Raw genomic sequence first — 16,845 nt, forward strand, 5'->3', positions numbered from 1 at the left:
TGGGATATTCAAAGAAGAGTATGTGAAAGCAAAAAGCTTCAGAAAGAATTATGGGGATGTAAAGAGCAATATGACACAGCAATGAAAATAGTTTCAAATACAAGTGTTAACTCTTTTTCCCTTGTTCTTCGTGCAGATGTCATGCCATTCTTGAGTAGTGATTAGGACTCGTTTTCTCTAAATGACTCTGCTACCAACTAGGTTGCAGTAGCTTAAAACTATATGAAGAAGTTTCAGTCCTGGAGTAAAAAATTCCTAGATGAGTATTATTTATCGAAAAGTGATGAAAACTCTTAAAGGCATAAGAGAGTTATTTACTTATAACCTATTTTACCACATATTACACCACACTATAGATAATCAGATTGAAACTGGATGGATAATATTTAAATCGCAGATGTTACTAGTATATAATCTTGGGCAAGATATTTAACCTCTTTGTGCCTCAGTTTCCTCATCTGAAAACTGAGGAACTTAATGATAGTACTAACCTCATGGCTTTTTATAAAAAATATAATTAATATACATTAGGCACTGAGAGCTCTCTGGCATATAGCAAGTGCTATGTGTTTGTTAGTAATAATCATGTCTACCTAATATGACTAGATAAATATATTGTTTTAAAGTGCTAAGAATAGTGTCTGGCATATAGTAGCTACTACATGCATTCACACAAATCAGAAAACACATCTTCCATGAGCCACACACTGCATTAGTGTTGGGAGAGAAAAGGACACAAAAATGAGTAAGAACAGAAAATTGATCTTTATATATATATATATATTCCCCCCCCCTACTTTTTTCTTTTTCCCCACTTTGGAAAATAGGACTCAGTTTCTTTGCCTTGCCTCTCTAGATTGTCACTGGGTCTTTTCTGGAACTGATAACATTAGACTCTTTGCTTTATTTTACTTTTTCGTATTGCTAGGTTCCTGGCTTTGTGTAGCCTGGGATACTTTGATAGTACCACTGGTCTGACTATTATTATATATACAGTGGTTTTACTAGAGGAGGAAAATAATCTTATAAGGGGAACAGAAATGGAAAAGACAATTGTGTTTTTTCTATTTTATCATTCAGATGGATTAAGTAGTACTGACCTAGCGCATTAGTCAAGATAGTCTTTGTTATGCTACAGCAACAAGCAGCCCTCATATCTTAAAGGCTTATCCCAACCCAACCATAGTTTCCCAATTATCTACTCATCCCAAGAAGGTTGATGGGACTCAGCTCCAAAAGACAAGTAGAGAGTGGGCTGTTTGGTGACTCTACTGTCTTGTACCTGAACTTTCTGAAATATGTGGTCTCTTCATTTACGACGTCAGGAGAAGAGAGACAACAGAAAACCTGTAAGGACTTGACTACAGAAGTAACACATGGCACTTCCCTTGATATTTCATTGGCAAGAACAAATGAAACAGCGAGGAGGATGAAAAATGGTGGAAGCAAATAGAATGGTTGGTAGCGCTCAGATCTCTGTCATATCCACCAGCCAAAGTATAAGACAGTAACATTATAAATGTTTCAATCATAACTATAACTTCTTCATATGTTTGAATGTGGCCCTCAACATGATTAGCGACATATCTATGTCATAGCACTTCCTAAATCTTTTCCTTTCTTCTTCCCAATCTCAAACAGGTAGTGTTGCATTCTACAATTCTTAAAAACATTGCTGTAAATAGCGAAGCTCATTATGAGGTTAAAATTTAAATCAGCACTAACACAAACCCGTCTTTCCTCCCAAAGAGGAAAAATCCTTCACCTCTTCTCTCACTCAAGATTTTCCTGGACCTCAGCCACATCAGGGAGACATCTCAAGTCTCCGAAGGGCAGCTCCATCGTCAGTGGACTCATCTCCTCTAATACAGTTTTGATAGGCTTAGCATCACTGGGCAAGCCACCCGCCACCTCTGCCTGTGCAGAATTTGCATTATCTAAAGATCACTCTGTAAGCTACGGTCCATTCGCCTTGGCAAATACTGTTTAAATATAGCATCCATAAATAAATGTTAAATAATTCATGAACATAATTTTGTAAATTCTGCTAGGCCACACCTCTCTGGGGGCATATTTATGAACATGCGTCAGCCCGGAATCAATGTGTCTGCCAAGCTCCTTGCCTCTGAGGCAGAATTCCCACATCTAGCCCAAAATGCTGCAAACGGCTCCGATTCCCCTTCAGTAGTCATCCATCATACTGTCACTTTAATTCAGATGCTGCTACTTGTTTTAATAACATACATCTTACACAAAGAATATTGCTAACACAAGAATCTTGGGGTAGATTTTTACAACCTCATAAAATGGTATTAACCCTCTGATCCCTGATGCTCTTTCCACACGGCACAGGCCTCTGGATGCTCTCCCTGCCCCCTCCGTTCCCTCCCATCTTCCTGATGCTTATCAATAACCTCTGTTCACGGGGGCTGAGGAGCACCAGGACCCGTGTCATCAATCACTGCAGTAAAAATATTATTCCTCCAGCATTGCCCTGAAGAATTATGGAAAGAATAAAAGTGTTATTGCAGGAATTATTTAGCAAACAATAGATGGATAAAATGTATTACGGTAAGTGTTAAATTATATCACCTCATTACGGAGAGCTGACTTCAGATAGCAGGAGAGTGGCTTGCTGCCTTTTCTAAGTAGTTGCGAAGAACAATGGGAATAGTCGAACACAAAAGACTTCCAAAGGAAACACCAGTCTATCAAGACTAGGCTATAGTCTACTAAGGAGAAATTTGTTTGGGGCAATGATTTGAAAAAAAAAAAAAAAATCTTCTCCTGGCCTGTTTTGAATATGAAGCTGAAATTTACACAAGGGCAGTGGAGGTTTCTATCTAGTTGTTGAATATAAGATGCTATTCTAGGAAAGAGATTCTTAAAGTCTGCCACGCACCCCCTCCTCAGACCCCCTGCACACCCCTCTAAGCAGCGGTGGGGGAACTGTTTTATTGGTGAGGGAAATATACATCTTGCAACACTTAGGTTTTAGTCGGTTCTAGAAAAGTGTACCATGTCAATATTTGTAGCCTCTGGCATTGTTGGAAAAAAAATTTTCTTGAAATGTCAGATTAAGCTAATTACTAAAATTAGGCTTGCATTTTAAATACTATCAAGGATACCTAAACAAGGTTGGGAACCATGTTAATTTTTTTTATTTTTTTTAACAGGTAATCTTTTATCAGTTAATGCAGATTTTTTTTTTTTTTTTTTGGCATAATGTTACACTGGGCTCCTGGGATTCATTTGATCAACATGATTAAATTATTTCCTTACTCAGCTAGAAGGAAATTACTAGTTACCAGACATTATGTGTCTGTTAATTATGTGCAATAAGGCTCTCTCCTATCACACCAGCTCCTGCATTCATGTTCGGTGCATTTTAAAGGCATTATCATTAAAAAAATTTAAATATTGAAAATGGACAGCTATAATTTTGTTTCATCTATTTAATAAATAAGTAATCTGTGAAATCAGTGGTAGAAAGTGTCTCTTTGCTGTATATATCGGCGAAGACATTCTTAAGAAGAGCACACTGAAAGATTCTTTTGATTTCTATCTTCACAAAAGAATATTTCCCCATCAGATTTCCAGAGCAGTGGCCAGGTCCTCTATTATTGAATAGAGTGAATATGAGCATGGCCAAAAAAAAAAAAAAAAATCTATGATTGTGTGACTCTTCAATGTAGAGACTGCTCACGTGGGGTGTGTGGTGGAGCCAAATTTACATTTCCTCCTGTAGCTCAATCTACAATCTAAGGTTTCAAAAGATTTTTTTTTTAAAAAAAGAGACAACATATGGTAGCTGGGAGGCCTTATTTTGTCTCCTAATGAAATGATGTGCTTCTGTTTCATATTAAAGTGTTAATCGGTCTGAAATTAGGTCTCGCAAAAAGAATAGTGCTTTTAAAATGCTTAATATGATTCATTTTCTGCAGTCAAAACCAGATGACTTTTATTTTTGTATCAAAAAGAGAAAGTGGAAAGCAAGCTCTTCCTCCCCCGATGCCCCCATACTTCCCCCACCTGCCCAGGCTTGGGACCCAGAGCCAATAACCGGTTTATAGAACAGAAAGCTCTTTAGAGTGGGAGCTTGCACTGAAGCCTAGAAGGTTTTGTTTGAGTTTGAGAACCTTCATAGGTTTATGGAATCTCAACAAATATTTCAAAGAAGGAAGTTTCACATTTGAAGTAGGTGATCCTATTAGGCGCTGAGAGGCGGCGCCTTTGTTGTGGGCCCAGGCATCATTTCATGTGAGATAGAGCTGTGTCCCACTAATATGCCAAGACATCACTTTCATGCCAGGAACAGATAGGGCTGAACTTGTTTCATGCACTTTGGCTTTCATTGTTAATAATGAATGACGAAAGTTCAGAGGAGAGGAGCTAAGTGGATCCTGGGCTTTAAAAGAATGAATTTTAACTAACAGCATGCCAAGCTAGTCAGAAAACACTTAGATGGTCAGGAAAGAGCGCACAAAGAAAGGACTCATCCTGGAGGTCTGTCCACAGCCATCAATCCGCACGGAGCCCGCAGCTGTGACACAGGTGAGTCTCCTTGGGGAAGACTCCAGGGGGTCCAGGGTCATGTGACTGGCACACCACCGAGTCCTGGGGGCATAAAATGGGAAACTCTTATTCTGTTCTCCCAGAAGGAAACAGAGATAGAAACAGGGGCAAGAGAGGTGGTTAATATACTTTTAAACTTCAACAAATACAAATATTAACTAAATGAATGTGAGCTTTTCTAAGTCAAACCAACATTTGAAGCACTAGTTTTAATTTTAGAGAGAGGCAGGGAGAGGGAGAGCCATAGATGTGAGAGAGAAACATCCATCGGTTGCCTCCTATATGAACCCAACCAAGTAGTGAATCCAAAACCCGGGTGCATGCCCTGATGGAGAATCAAGCCCACCACCCTTTGGTGTACAGATGATGCTCCAACCAACTGAGCCACACCAGCCAGAGCCCCTAGAATACCTTTTTAATTTATTTCTTGCTTTCTTCCTTCTTACCTTTTTCTTTCTTTTTCTTTCCCTCTTTTTATCCTCCCTTTTTCCCCTCCTCCTTGCCTTCTTTCTCTTCTTCCTTCCTTTCTTTCTTTGTTCCTTTATTTTACCTTATATTTAACTTTCTGGAGAAAGACCTCAATAACAAGGACACACATTCTGAAGATCATGTATACAGTATTCATTTTTATTTTATTTTATTGAGCGATTCCTTTCTGCTAGACATCTGGTAAGCACCCAGGAGAGAAGAGTGAACAAAACAAATCCAGCCCCTTCTCTCTGGAGCAAAAAATCTAAGAATCTTAGAATCTAAGCTGCTGGGTTCAATGTGTTTTTCAGCTCAGTTTCCTGCATCATCTACCAACACAACTTGAGGGGCTGAGAACTGATCATCATCTGTTCCACCAGGTGGATCATCAAAAATTTTATTACATTCAGTAGGCTTGACATTTAAAACAAGAAAACAGACAAATTAGAAACTGAACATTTAGGAAAAAAATTCAACCGTAAGGAATACAACCACATGATTTTGGAGTTTTAATGGAAAGTTGAATTATCCAGAATGTCAAATCCCCTGACCAACACGTTTGAGGTTTGCTTACCTATGGGTAGAGAGCCAAAGGTCCTGCACTGGTATTCAGGACACAGCAACTATAGCATGTCACCATGTGACCTTGACCACTAAGTGACCTTGACCACTTCCTGTCTATGACTGTCAATAGCCTGATCCATAGTAATGGGTGTTTTATCACCTGCTTCCTACACCTCATTCAGTATGCAAATCAATAAAAATACTATACAAATAGAACTAATTATACTAGCATCTTTTGGTAGTCAATAACCCTCCAAACTTAAGTTCTGGGTCTTCACAGCCAAGATTGAGAAAAGAGCTCCTTGATCTTTGATCCCATATAAATTAGCACATTCTCAGTTTAGAGAAGTGCCCTAACTTTAGGCACTTCCCTGAGATGCTAAGGCTGCTAATCTAGCATTCAAATCAAAGGATTCTCCTTGATAGTCAATTTACTAGGAAGGACGATTCCACCTTAGTTGCCAGAATTTGCTTTAGTATATTCTCCCCGCCACATCCAGGCCACTGCAGACCAGCCTTACAAATATTCTCACTTTCAGGGTCCTTAAAACTGTAATATGAAACCCGAAACACTAATTTGAAAGAATATATGCATCACTATGTTCTTTGCAACATTGTTTACAATAGCCAAGATTTGGAAGCAGCGCGAGCCTGTTAATAGATGAGTGGATTAAAAAGCTGTGGTACATTTACAGAATGGAATACAACTCAGCTGTAAAAATAAAATAAAATAAAATAAAATAAAATAAAATAAAATAAAATAAAATCTTACCTTTTGTGACAGACAGCATGGATGGGCCTGTGTATTATTATGCTAAGTGAAATAAGCCAATCAGGGAAAGACAAGTACCCTATGACTTACTTACCTGTGAAATCTAATGAACAAAATAAACTAACAAACAATATAGAAATAGACTCATAGATACAGAGAACAGACTAATAGCTAAAAGAGAGAAGAAGGGTTGGGTGAAAAGATGAAGGGATTAAGCACAAAAAAACCCCTCATGATCACAGACTATGGTATGTTGATTACCAGAGGGAAAAGGGGGTGAGAGGAAGTAGAAGAGGGGCAAATGGTGATGAAAGGAAACTTGACTTGGAGTGGTGAACACACAATATAATATACAGGTTATGCATTATAGAATTGTACACTTGAAACCTATATAATTTTATTAACTAATGTCACCCCAATAAATTCAATAATTTTTTTTTAAATCTGTGAGGTGATACTGACGATCCTTTTCCCACCTTCGAAAGTTGAGCTGGTGCAGATGGACCATGAACTGATTATTAACTCGTATTAAGTGCCACGCTACAAAATATAGTATATAACCCAGTTTAGCTTTGTTTTCCTATTAATTGAATCAACCAGTTGCCTCAGTGCCAAATCCATAGACTTGCCATACACGCCTTGCCAATTGTGCCTTTTACTCCCATGTGCATATTTTGATGACTAAATGTCTTTGCACATCTGAAATTGGAGTAAAGCTCTAGAAGGCCAAACTCAACTCAGTGCACACGTTCATGTGTCTTTGTGCAGAGTCGTTCTTCTATTTCAGCGGTTCTCAACCTGTGGGTCGCGACCCCTTTGGGGGTCGAACCACCCTTTCACAGGGGTTGCCTAAGACCACCGGAAAACACATATATAATTACATGTTGTTTTTGTGATTAATCACTATGCTTTAATTATGTTCAATTTGTAATAATGAAATTGGGGGTCACCACAACATGAGGAACTGTATCAAAGGGTCAGGGGATTAGGAAGGTTGAAAACCACTGTTCTATTTGATAAAATTGGCTTCCTAGTTTTCTGCAGCCCACATATCATAACAACAAATCCCAGAAAGTTTTTTCCCTGGCTCATGTATTTCCTGTTGTGTTTTGAATTTGGGATCCCACCATCGTCTTTCTCTGGAAAGTGTCTTAGATGTTTAATTGGAAAGTCCCTTTATTTCCCTTGCTTGGCACATAAGAAGGTCTCTGTTCCCTTCTGATTGTTTCTCGCATCTTGGAACCTAACTATGTGGCCCTTGGATTTTTGTTTTACAATTTCTTGAAAAATCACTCCTTCCTTGTTAAAGAATACTACTGGAAATCCTTTCACCTTCTCTCTGCTTCTTGGTACTTAGAAAATTCCCTTTAGTTAACTAATCTAACCCTTAGTAGAATATTTTTATTTATTTATTTTAGGAAACTCAAAAGCCTGAGGTGGGTGAGGGGCCTCATGCACTCCTTGTTGAGTGTGTCTTGCACACTTTCATGTAAGCAATTTCACAATATACATTAAACCTGAAAACCATGCCAGCCCTTTGCACAAGTGATTTCATTCCTGGCATTATCCAAAGGAAATATTTCTCCAAGTGTTCAGAGATGTACAAATTATCTTTATTTATAATAACAAAAATGTGAAATTTAGCTGTTTATCAATAGATTTGTAAAATAAAATTCTTTATATGAATATGACAATGGTAGGTAGCATTAATAATAGACATAAAAATGAGTATTTACTTACATTAAATAATTTAATATATCTATGATATATTAAGTAAAATATTGCAAAACACTACTCTATGTTTGATCAGTCAATTTACTATCAATCTATTTCTCTACATGATCTTTACCTATTGTCCTATCTCTTCAGTTAGAGCAAATAATGTTTACTTATGGTTGATGGAAGTATGAGTGTATTTTTACTTTCTTTTTTACGCATACTTTTCTTTTTGTAAGTTAGATATGTATTGGTTGGTGATTTTTAAAAAGCAACAAAGGTTAAAGGAAAATAAGAAGGCCCCTGACCAGTGAAGGTCATGTGGGCACATTGGGCAATCATACCAAGTCTTGACCCACTCACCATTATCCTTTCAGGTACCAGGACTTCTATACACAATGTATAGCTTTATCTTTTAATCAGTGCATTATGTGGAGGAGGTACTCAGTGAATGGTTACTGAATTTAACAAAAAAAAATTATTTCCCTAGTGCACTTTGTACCTGTGTCATATAAATTCTAAGAAAAAAGAATGCATTAAATGAATAATGAGTGTTATAACTTAGGTCATTAATACATACATATGGTAGACTGAATTATGGCTCCCAGTTCTTCACCATTCCTATGTCCATATCTCTGCCATATGACTGCACAGTTCCCCAGAGACAGAGCCACCTGCTGACCTTGAATATAACTTTATATATGTCTTGCCCATAGGATATTAGCAAACGTAACACACGCAGAGGCTTAAAATGTGCATGCACAGTTCAGTTTTCTCTCTTGGGCTTCTGTCATCACCATGAGGAAATGATGCCTTGGTTAGTTCACTGGTCCAAGGAGCATGAGAAACATATGGAGAAGATTTGAACCCAATCTATAATTTAGAGCCATGCCCAGCTGAGCACAGACTCACTCAGTTAAAAAACTACCTTCACCCCCATGCCAGCCCAACAGCAGGTGCATGAATTGAGAATAAATGATTGTTGTTTTAATCTACTGAGTTTAAGGATGGTTTGTTACACAGCATCATTATGGAATTACCTGACCAATACAATACACTTACTAAATATTAAATTTTATTATATTAATAATTAGGTATGAGGTATTAATGAAACTTGATTCAAAAAGTGTCTAATTCCAACTATAGTAATGATCTCATCATAAGTTTGCATAGGATATCAATAATGATCATGTATTTCTAGAAAACTGACAAGAAAAGTTTAACATTTAAGAGCTAAAAAGAACTGAGCCACTTCCTGGAAGACAATTTAGGCAAGGTGAGCCACCAGTTAAGCTTTAGTCATCCGAGGTAAGAATCAAATCTAAACAGCGTATAGTGTCTACATATGCTCACTAATTATGTTCAGGTCTAGGTCCCTGAGAGAGAAGAAGTAGCAGTGCCTGATGATTAATTGGGTGAAACACATGGGAAGCATAGGTCATGACTATCTATGTGGGAACAGATATGAGATACCCTCTAGGGTTTCCCAAAATTTTGAGACAGAGAACATTGTGAAAGGTGTGCTTTCATAAAAGTGGTGACAAGACCCAGTATGACATGTAGTATACTATTGTTGAACATGACTCTATTTATGATGACTCCATTTGTTCTCATAGCCTAGAGAGGCATCAGGAAACTCAAGTTAATAACGTGTCGTTTCACACCAGCAAGTGGAGACAAGATCTCATCATGTTGCTGCCAAATGGGGTGTTCCAGTTGAGTTTATAACTAGCTCAGAATATCCAAACAGGCATTTGAGAAGTTTGATCAAATGAAATTCTCTTTTAATGTTTTTTTTCAACTTTGCAATGAAAATTGCTGTTCACAAGACTATAGTGACTCAAAAAATGAGGAGTAACATAGGGTAGCCAGAGAGAGAAATCAAAGCATCAGTGAAGGTGTTCTGCATCTGAAAAACATCAAGGAAAAATGGGAAGAAAATAGCTGTTACTTATTCCATAAATTGAAAACAGAACTGCCCTTGTCTTTATTTTGAAACACTATTTTTTAATATATAAAATAGTGGCAGTAGACTGATTTAACATATTCTACTGAGTTCTATTGAACTCCTACTTTCAAAAAAAAATTCCGTTTGTTTTTGGTAAGATTTGAATGAAAGGGTCTTAAGTATGTGGACGCCAAAAATTAAAATGCTACCTAAACTTTGACCAATTGTTTTAATATACATCAAACAATGATCATTAATTCTTTTATAGTCTTTTTGACCTACCCTGTCTGTATGTTAATCATTTTCTTGTTGTGCCAATATTGTTTGCATAACAGTAGGTTGAAAATTTATGTTTTTTATTAAAAGGTGTCTGTGGAAAAGAGATTTACCATGACTCTTCAGAAAATTATATTTTTAATCAGCTGTAGAAATTCATAGCACTTCCTACATATGGGACACCTTATTACAATGATCCAAACAGACCAAAGTCAACAAATAATCTTGTCTGTCTATTGTTAATTCTTAGAAGAACAAACATATGTTTTGAGTGTCATTACTGCTAAATGAGCACAAGCAATTAGCCATTCTAGGAGGATAAAATAAAAATGCAGAACACTATAGTATAATTACTATTTGCATTTAAATTGTGTGTTATACTTTTCTAACATCATGGAGTGATAGTAAAGTCTAGCACTGAGTTCCTTCTGTGTCACTAAGTAAAGGGATTATCTCAGTTAATCTTCACAACAACCCCATGATAAAGATACTATTATTAGAGTATATTTTCCATATAAGGAAACTGAGGCTTGGAGAGACAAAATCTCTTGTGTAAGTTTCTAGAAACTACTCAGCGGAAGCAAATATTTAAACCGGGCAAGTTTGACTTTATCACCCAAGTTCTACAGAATGCTTTTATTATTAACCTGCTAATATTAGGTTTAAGTTAATTTTGACATCACAAAGTTCAATTATATCATTCATAAAGAAAATTCCATCATTCAAAGGAAATAACTCTTCAGTAAATAGTTCATGAGGTGATTGTGAAGGGAGGAACAAAGGATTTATCCAAAACAAAATATGTCACTTATATTTTTCACCAACATAGCCATCATGGATATGCATAATGGTACCCCAAAGGTGACTTTTTCTTTCTTAAAGTAATTTATTTAAAGTTACTTTCTTAAAATAGTTTAAAACAAACACAACTTTGAAGGGCACGTACCATAGCTCATTAGTGGTCAAATTTCCAGGATATAAAAATATATGGAATGGTGACACATGCACAAATTGGGGGTCACATGCTATGGCCAACAAAGCCTGAAACGCAAGCATTCATGTATCATTTCATGGGTATTTACTGAGCACCTACAATGTGCATTGTTCTTGGTATGAAGATACAGCAATGTCAGACAAACCTTTGCCCTCATGGAGCTTACGTTTGAGTAGAGAAACAGAAAAACAAAACAAATGTTCAAGATCTATGACGAAAGATAATGGAGGTAAATAGATAGTGATGGAGGCAATAAGATTGCAGTTTTACTAGGCGAAAAAGGCTGTGATGGCATAGCTTCTAGTTAGGTTAAAGTTGCATGAAGCAGAGCAGTGTAATGTCTATCTTGGCACGACCCTTTTCCAAGGTGGCAAAGAGGTCTTGATTGATAGATGAGCTGCATTACAGTATTAACTGATTACTCCCTGTGAATGAGTGTGTAAAACTAATAGAATTTACAAGTCTTGCTCACGTGGAGCTTACTAAAGAATTGGAAGAAATAAGATACAATACATACTAGCGTAAAAGGGAAGGGAAATGCATCTTGACAATGTTGTTCAATCAGCAGTGCAGAAGGGAGGACCCCTGGAAGCTGGGATAAGGTGGGACAAGACAGGCTTCCTGGGGGAGGAGAATATTGAGGTTAGGCTTTAAAAATGGGTAGAATTTGATTAGGCAGAGATGTGTTGTCTTCTCTAGAAGACTGTGAGCCTCCAGGGACGAGACTACACCTGTCCTTTTCCTGGCCTCTTTTCATATCTATTTTCCAGAAGTCATCTTCTCCTGGGGAACTGTTTGAAACCATTTCCAGAGGTCTTAGGGAAGGCAGAGGTATAAGAAATGTGATGAAACAGAGTCAACTAAGGGCAAGATGTGGGGCTGAGGTTCCTCCAGCCACCGGATCTCAGACATGGCACCTAACCTCTCTGAGCCTCAGCATTCTCATAGAAAAAAAGGCATAACAATAAATGCTCTGCCTCCTTCGCAGGACTAAACAGGAAACAGTAAAGATAGGGGGTATTCTTGGTGATTGTAAAGTTCTATAAGGCACTGGGGGCTGACAGACCCTCTTGCATAAGAATAAACAACTCAAAATAGACATGTCTTACGGGGTCTTAGAAGTCACTTCATCATTCTCTCCACCAGAGTGGTGCATGCAGTTGACTCTTCTTTGCAATACCTTCTCACAAGACTTTCAAGATCAAGAGGTTCCTGGACAAGAAACAAAAGCAGAATTAACCCATTCCCCAATGGATTAGGATAAAAACTGATAATAAAATAAGGTACAACTCCAAGAGGAGACATTGGAAAAGAACCAAGCTGCGTCTATAAGAAGTCGCACATGAGATGGCGCCCATACTTAGGCTGCATCCAGGTGCTTGCCTCTTACCATATCCCTGAAAAGTTCACTACAATCTGGACAGTAGGGTGTATTTTATTGCAAATTATTAGAAGAATGATTTTTCTCGTTGTTAATATGTTTCTGCACTAGTAGGTTGGTTCAGTAATAAATATGTGAGATCATTAAAAAACAGTCACCGTATCCAATTCCTAAATGTTGCAGTTTATGGAAACTGAGCCTTGGGGAGGTTAAGAGACTATACTACTTACTAGTGAGTGGAAAAACCTCCTTTCAAGTTTCTAGACTCTCAATGCTCTTCCTACCATATACTATTGCTTGAGTCATAGTATCGCACCAACATTAAAGGAAAAATGCATTAAAGGGATACAACTGCCAACTAGCTTAACTTCAGATGTACGATTACTTTTGTGGTCCCATCCCACGTCCCGTATCCTATTTGCTCTAGAGATAGTATTTTAGCCAGTGCCTGTGCGGTGTCACTACCTCCCACCACAAGCGGTTTCCATGTGGCAAGACAGTAAGACTTATAGCAGACTAAACTGAGAGAGTGTTACCTACTTAAACTGTTTTTCTGACTTAATAAGAATTTTTCATCTACAGCAAGCCATTTTAAAATATTGTCTATACACAAACAGTCACTCTGAATAATAGGTCTGCACACAGTAAATGTCACCTCCCTAAATCACATGGGACCTCGGCGGCACAGCGGGGAAGGCTCCACAGCAGTTTAAACTTCAGCCTCCCATTTATTATGGATGAGTTTATAAATCTCAGAGGGCACTTTTCCGCCTCCTGGGAAATCCAAAAACGGTGCCGTTGTTTGTCAGGGTGACTTGTCCTGAATGTTGAGGTCCTGGCCATCCTTCTTACACCCAGATCCTATTTGGTTCCAAAATGGGTCGGCCAAGGTTACTGTCAAAGGTGCCATTTTCTCATCTTGAATGACGAGAGAAAACTCTGTCCCGGAAAAAGTAGATGGGGGCTTTGAAAACTGGGGTGTGTGAAATGAATGTAGGAGCCTTCTTCCTTCCTTCCTTTTTTTCCCCCTTTTACCTTGAATAAATGATCTTCTCTACAAAAGAGCTTTGAGTTTCTCACACGAGGGAAGCAAAAGACAGCTTACACAGCAATGGCATTGAAAAACTCCTTAGCCGCTCCCATCTGTCTTGGTTAGTAGGAATACTTAGGCATTAAGTGGAGAAAAGGAGAATCCATCAATAGTTAATAACTGACCTTAAGATGGGAATTCAAAGTTCACCACAATTACACCCAAGTGTCAGAGAACACACATGGGACGTTATCAATATATTTGACTACAAGAGCCTGGGATGGCAAATTTAAATACCATCAGAAAAAGAGCTGGACATTCCTTTTAATGAGAAAATATTGTTACTGTATTCAGCAGCCCATACTAAGATAGTCAAAACCAAAACTCTCAGATGAGAACAAATGGGGAAAGATAAGCATAATCTAAAAGAGCAAGTAAGATTCAGGCTGAAATCCTATCATGTGGCCAGTTTGTAAACAAATTGTTTCCTAGGTTCAAAGGGAGACTGTATGTTACAGGTGGAAATGAGGTTAGACAAAAGACTAAAAGAAAATATGTTTGGCTCTGGTCAATGTGGCTCAGTTGGTTGGAGCATCATCCAGTGCACCAGAAGGTCACGGGTTCGATTCCCAGTCAGAGCACATACTTGGTTTCAGGTTCTGTCCCCCATCAAGGCATGTGTGGGGGGGCAACTGATTGATGTATCTCTCTCACATCAATGTTTCTATTTCTCTTCTCCCTCTCTAAAATCAATGCAAAAAATAGGTGAGATTTAAAGGAAAAAAAAGAAAAGAAATATAGTGTGTACCAAAAAAATGTATAGATATAATTTGAATAATTATTAAGGCAGTGTTTTTTAAAATAAACTTTATTTTCAAAATTGAGCTATCAGCTATTAAATTGTGTATACATTTTTGGGGGGCACCTTATCTGTATATTTGTGCAGAGATGCTTAACATGGATTTTCATCACAGGAATGCAACTTAAAATCACAGTGATTTATCACTACGCTAAAATGGCTAAAATTTAAAAGGCTGCCAACCCCAAAGGCAGGACAACTGGAATTCTCTCATACACTGATGCTTGGAGTATAAAATGATACAACCTCTGTGGAGAGCCATTTGCCAGTTTCTTAAAATGTTAAACACACATATACCTTACGACCCAGCTATTTTATTTCTTGTTATTTATTTTGAAGAAATAAAAAAAATCCATATGCTTATAAAGAGATTTACACAATGATAGGCACAGTAGCTTTATTCAGAATGGCAAAACTTTAGCAACAACTTAAATGCTCATCAAAAGGAGGGATAAACTTTTATGTCACATTCCTAGAATGGAATACTGATCAACAATAAAATAAATAAATAAATGAATCACAGGTACTTATGAGTACATGAATCTCATAAATATGTTGAGCAAAATAAGCTGAACTTATATAAAGTTCAAGAACAGGCAAGACTAGTCAATGGGAATATGAATCAGAATAGTGGTTTCCTCTTGGTGAGGAGGGGGACAAAAGAAAGACATGAGAACATTTTCCAGGGAGGGAGTGATGCTTGGTGTTGGTTGTTAGCTGCATGGGTGTGTACACACAAACTCAACTTTAGACTAATTTCTGCTCATTTGATATATGTAATTATAGCTCAATTAAATAAAAAGAAAATATGTGTAGATTAAGAACTGTGAGGCTAATTATCTTCCAGGTATTTGCTGTTATAAATCCTTACTACTCAAAGGGTGGTTCACAGGGTAGCTGTGTCAACTGAGTGATGCAGGATTCAGTTCAGCCACAGCCCAGAATATGCAATCTAGTGTGAAGCCCAGAAGAGTTATATACACTAGTCTCCCCTTACCTACAGGAAATATGTTCCCTGGTAGGTATCAAAGTTGATAGGACTCAACCATCCATCATCACAGCCATGGTTACAAAATGAAAATGAATTATTTCTATATGTTGGAGGGGGTCTTTTTTAAAAAACAAGAAGCAAGGTACAAAAATATTCTCAATGAAAGGGAAAAATGATTGCATGGCAGATACTACCAGTTGCCTATCCAGAACCCAGTCTTCTTTTCTTTCTTACCAATAGAACCTGGGTTTATTCTGGGTCACAATGCATCCAGCTAAAATACTCCACTTCCCTGTCTCTCTCACAACTACTGATGTGAATGAGATGTGAAGAGAATTTATTATGTGGGGATTCCTGGAAAGCCCCTTAAAGTGCTGAGTATATAGGTAGTTCACACGTTTGTCTACAACCCCCGTTTCTCCTTCTGGGCAGAACATGGATGCGATGACCCAAGTGCCAACTGCCATCTTGAACAATGTGGAGCTTTTAAGGCCTACCAACCCTGGACAAAATTATGAATCTCTATTCTGTGCTGGGCTCTTCTGTAAGATATAGCTTAATCTAATTCTAAGTGGCACTGGTAGGTTAAAAATAAGCGCTATTTAGATAGATTTACAAGTCTTTAACATTTCTTTCTGTCATAGCTCCTGGTTTGGAGGTTTGCCCCTTAGAATCATACAAGTTTAGAGGTGGAAGAAACTTCAGAGAACATCTAGGCAAAATGTCTCATATTATAAGTAAATCAAGAGAGAGTTTCAGTGATTTGGCCAAGACTTTGCCAGAAGCTACTTATCAAATATTTATTACTATCAACATTTATTAAATACACATTGTTATGCCTGCCAGTGAGACACTTTCCAGTATCCAGAAGGTTAGTCTTCTTTCTAGGATACCTCATGTGCCCATCAATGTATTGCCTTTCCTTGTTTAAGTCTATAAAGAAGTGTAGATTAATATATACTTTAATAATAAAAATATTAGGAAGAGAACCTTGTCTTTTTAAGCTCTGCCATATCTCCCATAATAAATATGGGCTGACAGAGTCAATGATCCTTTTTATTCTCTCTGCGTGTGTGTGTGTGTGTGTGTGTGTGTGTGTGTGTGTGTGCGTGCATGTGTGCTTCCAGGAGAGAGTGATAGTGTGAAAGCCATTTTTTAGAGAAAGCATCTCAAACTCCTGAAGGAGAATGATGCCTGACAAGCATTTCCTTTATTGAATAATCCAGTTTACAAATGCTTCCAGACAGACTGAGGGGATGTGACTAGGTTAA

General features: G+C 37.7%; 1 pseudogene across 1 annotated transcript; it reads left to right on the forward strand.

Moving 5' to 3' along the window:
- The first annotated feature begins 4,464 nt into the window (after positions 1-4,464).
- On the forward strand, positions 4,465-12,645 carry LOC308526445 (large ribosomal subunit protein eL39-like; annotated as a pseudogene). Its single transcript has 2 exons — positions 4,465-4,554; positions 12,484-12,645. The product of its transcript is annotated as a large ribosomal subunit protein eL39-like (transcript).
- The last annotated feature ends 4,200 nt before the right edge of the window (positions 12,646-16,845 follow it).

The sequence above is a fragment of the Myotis nattereri genome, assembly GCF_964212035.1.
Source record: "Myotis nattereri genome assembly, chromosome: 10".
Taxonomy (NCBI): Eukaryota; Metazoa; Chordata; class Mammalia; order Chiroptera; family Vespertilionidae; genus Myotis; species Myotis nattereri.